At 49.8% G+C, this 4,796-nt stretch overlaps 1 long non-coding RNA gene across 1 annotated transcript; it reads right to left on the bottom strand.

Moving 5' to 3' along the window:
• Positions 1 to 476: 476 nt before the first annotated feature.
• Positions 477 to 3,985, bottom strand: LOC133339706 (uncharacterized). Its single transcript, XR_009754773.1, has 3 exons — positions 3,875 to 3,985; positions 1,854 to 1,928; positions 477 to 921 (listed from the first exon to the last, which is right to left on the bottom strand). It is a non-coding gene; the product is annotated as an uncharacterized LOC133339706 (long non-coding RNA).
• Positions 3,986 to 4,796: the final 811 nt, after the last annotated feature.

Genomic DNA, 4,796 nt, shown 5'->3' with positions numbered 1-4,796 from the left:
GTAATGGACGCCGCCGACTGGTCGGGCAAGGGCCAGGCCATCGGCCAGCGGGAGAGATACTCCACCCCAACTAGCAAGTATTTATTACCCTTAGCGGATGGCGGGAAGGGTCCCAAAATATCCAACGCCACCAACTCGTTAACTCGAGACACCCGAATAGACTGTATCGGCGGCACATATGGGTGTTTAGGCGGCTTCCGCCGGGCATACTCGGGACACACACGAACGTGCCTGACGACATCCGTCGTCATGCCGTGCCAGAAGTAGTCTCGCTGCAACGTCAACAAGGTTTTCTGCACCCCCAGGTGTAATAGCGTGTCGCAATGCAGAGTCCTAATCAATTCGTACCGTAACGACGACGGTACAACCAGATGCCAGCGATCATATAACCCCTCCCTCCACATCAGCAGTCCATCGCGGAGAGCGGCCCCCAGGGTCCCCCCGGAAACCAGTCCCCCCCCTCCCTTTGCAGCCCGACTCCGCAGGGTCCCCAACGAGTCATCAAGCATTTGTTCACGGATCCACACCGCTCGTGGAAGGTTCAGAACCCCATCGGCCGGTCCCGGGCACACTGGAGCCTCAGGCATCTCGACCGCTAACGCCATCCTCCTACCTTTCTTTCTTCCCACACTCTCCTCCAGCCCTTCCGGTTCCTGCCCTTAAAAGCACTCCCTCTCCCCACGTGACCCAACTCCTCCCACCTGTTACGTCATATCCGCGAGGCCGTTTACGCTCGCATTACACTAGTGTGAGTGCCTCACCAGGTACTCTTTGACGAGCTCGCGGTCCAGGGTCTTGCTGACCGAAAGCCACCCGGTCACAGGATCCACGATGAAAACCCCGATGGGGTCCTGGTCGGCTCCGGGCCCCGCGATGCGATAACGCGCATTTTCATGTGTTCTAGATTTGAAGCTTTCGTGACTGCAAGGATTTAAAAAAATAAATGAAAAAAAGTTAATATTATTATTTTTAGTTTTTTAGTTTTTTTTAGTTTTTTTCTTTATTAATTTTAATTTCATTTTTTACCTACGTGACTACCGATAGAACTAAGAGTATTTTCATGCGTGTTCGACTTGATCTGTGGGGGCGCACGCGCGAGAGCACACACGGGGAAGGCGCAGGTGGGGTCGGGGAGGCGGCAGGGGACGGCGTTACATGATGTACGCTCGTACATCACGTGGATACACGTACGCAAAGGTACCCCGGATAGCCTTCAACAGACTGCTGGGGCAAGGGCAGTTTGCGCGCAGCAGAAAATATGAAGGCCGGCATGGCACACGAGGGGATGTGATATGCAGTTACCAACACACCCGGCCGCCTTGGTCTCCCCAGTGGAGACAGTTATACATCGCACCGGGTACTTATTTGAGACCAAGTTCAGATAACTGTCACTGGGTGTGAGCTGTAAGTGGAAATCAAACTCACGTCGCCAGGTTCAGAGCGCAGTGCGTGCTAACCAATTGGCCACCGCTCCCCCAACATATATACATGTGTACACACACACACACAAACATCACATGCTGATGTATGGCATGCTAAATACAACACCACAAACCCCAAAGACACATACACCACATACCACACACACACACATTCACCCTTACACTCACCAACGCATGACACTCGCACACTGCCGAACAGGGGGTTGAACGTACGCAGCACGGCACCCGAGTTGGGGGTCGAACCCAGGACACCTTCCTTGCCGCGAGGTGCGAGCCACGTCACCACCGCCGGATTGCCGCTAGCGCCCTGCGCTCTTCCGCCACCGCCGTGACGACCGCCGCGCTAGTCAACTTCAACGCCGGTGGGGGAGGGTTATGGGGGTAGAGGGGGTGAGGGGAGGGGGCCTTTACCTAAACCAGCCGCTTGGGGAAGGGCCCGGGGTCATTCTCAGGGACGTCGAGAGCAAGCATTAGCCGGCGCTCCATCTGCAAATTGGGGGTGAGTGTGAGAGATGGACGATGCAAGGAGGTGTAAATGGATACAAAAGAGCGAGGCCGTAGCTAGGCCTCGGCAAGGTAAGAGTTAAAAGGTAAAAACGAGCCTTGCCTTTACCCTACCTTTTACCTTACCACAATACAATCACTCTACCCTGCCTTTAACCCTTTAGCAGGTAACGTAAAAGATAAAAAATTAACCTGTAAAAACAAAGTTTTTCACTATAAATCCTTTATATGCGTGGCATCGGTTTTATTTTATTATTCATTTCTGTTTTTCTTGAGTAAGAGTTTCATTTTTATCACATTGGTAATTTAAATAAAATATTTTAAAAAAAAATTCCTAAAAAGTCGAACATTTTGCAAAAAACATTCACGAAAATAAATTGTCACGCACAACGAGTCTGTGTGCAAAATGTCAGCTCGATTGGATCACGAGAAGTGGGTCAAAAAACGACCGAAAGATTCGCACGGTTGTAAGCGCGCAAGCAAGCAAGCAAGTGAACTTAATATAAAGGATTTAAAAACAACGAGCCACCTTTACCCTACCTTTTACCTTACCGCAATACGATCACTCTACCATACCTTTTACCCTTTAGCAGGTAAGGTAAAAGGTAAAAAATTAACCCGTAAAAACAAAGTTTTTCACTATAAATCCTTTATATGCGTGGCATCGGTTTTATTTTATTATTCATTTCTGTTCATCTTGAGTAAGAATTTCATTTTTATCACATTGGTATTTTAAATTAAATATGAAATTTTTGTTTTTCCTAAAAAGTGGAAAATTTTTGAAAAAAATTTTCACGAAAATAAATTGTCATGCACAACGAGTCTGTGTGCAAAATGTCAGCTCGATTGGATCACGGGAAGTGGGTTAAAAAACGACCGAAAGATTTGCACGGTCGTAAGCGCGCAAGCAAGCAAGCAAGTGAACTTAATATAAAGGATTTAAAAAGGGTAAATCACCTTCCCTTGCCGAGGCCTAGCCGTAGCCATGGCGTCAACTTTGGGGGGGGGGGGGCAAATCTTCTAGGGGGTTCTGGAGTCCCCCCCCCGGATGGACTTTGTCTTTATTTTTAACAATAATGTCTAATAATGTATTGTATTACATTGCTCTGTTTTTCTTTTTTAAATCCTTTATATTAAGTTCACTTGCTTGCTTGAGCGCTTACGACCGTGCAAATCTTTCGGTCGTTTTTTAACCCACTTCCGGTGATCCAATCGAGCTGACATTTTCCACACAGACTCGTTGTGCGTGACAATTTATTTTCGTGAAAAATATTTTTCAAAAAGTTTTACACTTTTTAGGAATTTTTTTTTATATTTAATTACCAATTGCTTAATGGTGGCAGGCAATCATCTGACCCATAGGTGGCAGCCATCTCAAGCCAGAGGACGAGAAGACAAAATAATATGCATATCAAGAGTAATTTTGTATATTTATGGGAAATGCAAGTATGTGATTAGTACTACTTATGCCCGTGCATTTTGCAGGATTAGCAGCATCAAAGGGAGACAAAGATACCCCGTATAGGCACTATGGACTGTTGGGGCAAGTGCTATTAGCGAGTGCGTGACCAGCACCACGCCAGGTCACCTTTGTGTCCCGAGTGGCGATGTTTATACACCCCACCAGGTACTAACTTGAGGCTGAGGCGACCTAGGGGAGGCCCAGGACCGGTTTCACTGGTGTTAGCTGTGAGCTGGAATCAAACTCGGGTGGCCGGGTTCGTAGCGCAGCACGCTAACCACTGTGCCACCGCCCGCCATACACTCCCCCACCACCACATGCAGCACACACACACACATACACCTGCAGTGACACACACTCTTAACACGCATCTCCCCCACGGTACACACACTCCTCGATACAAAGATCCCCCGTGTAGCCTTAACAGACTGTTGGGGCAAGTGCTGCTGTTAGCGAGTAGCAGCACCTATGAAGGCCGGCACTGTGGCACACGAGGGGTGGGTGGGTGGGTGGCCAGCACCACGCGCGGCCTCCTGTGTCTCCCTCGTGGCGATGTTTACACGCCGCGCCGAGTACTCGGTTGAGGCTGAGTCGACCTAGGGGGGGGGGGCAGTGTGGGGATCGGTGGCGCAGCGATTAGCGCGCTGCGCCGAGTTGAATTCCCACTCACGACGGACAACACTGGCTCATGTTTGAACCGATCCTGCGCCTCCCCTAGATTGTCATCATCACCATCATCATCACCACCACCATCATCATCATCACCACCATCATCACCACCATCACCACCATCATAACCATCATCATCACCATCATCACCACCACCATCATCACCATCATAACCACCATCATAACCATCACCACCATCATCATCACCACCATCACCACCATCATCACCATCATCACCACCATCATCACCACCACCACCATCACCACCATCATCACCACCATCATCATCACCACCATCACCACCACCATCACCACCATCACCACCATCATCACCATCACCACCATCATCACCATCACCACCATCATCACCACCATCATCATCACCATCATCATCACCATCATCACCACCATCATCATCACCACCATCATCATCACCACCATCACCACCACCATCACCACCATCATCACCATCACCACCATCATAATCACCACCACCACCACAACCACCAATAGCTGATTACCTCACGGCCTGGCGCTGCCTACGGCACCACGTGACATCGCGCGAATTTCACTTCCTGCCAGGTGATCGATGACGTCATCCGAGAGCCTGGGCCCCGCCCACAGACTCCGCCCACCTCACTCACCCAACCACTCACCAACTCACCCACCGACTCACCCACTGACTCACCCACCCACCAACTCACTCACCCACCCACTCA

This window comes from Lethenteron reissneri, unplaced genomic scaffold (genome assembly GCF_015708825.2).
Source record: "Lethenteron reissneri isolate LAM-NWPU_2019-01 unplaced genomic scaffold, ASM1570882v1 scaffold_210, whole genome shotgun sequence".
Classification (NCBI taxonomy): Eukaryota; Metazoa; Chordata; class Hyperoartia; order Petromyzontiformes; family Petromyzontidae; genus Lethenteron; species Lethenteron reissneri.
This window is presented reverse-complemented; position numbering and strand designations above follow the sequence as displayed.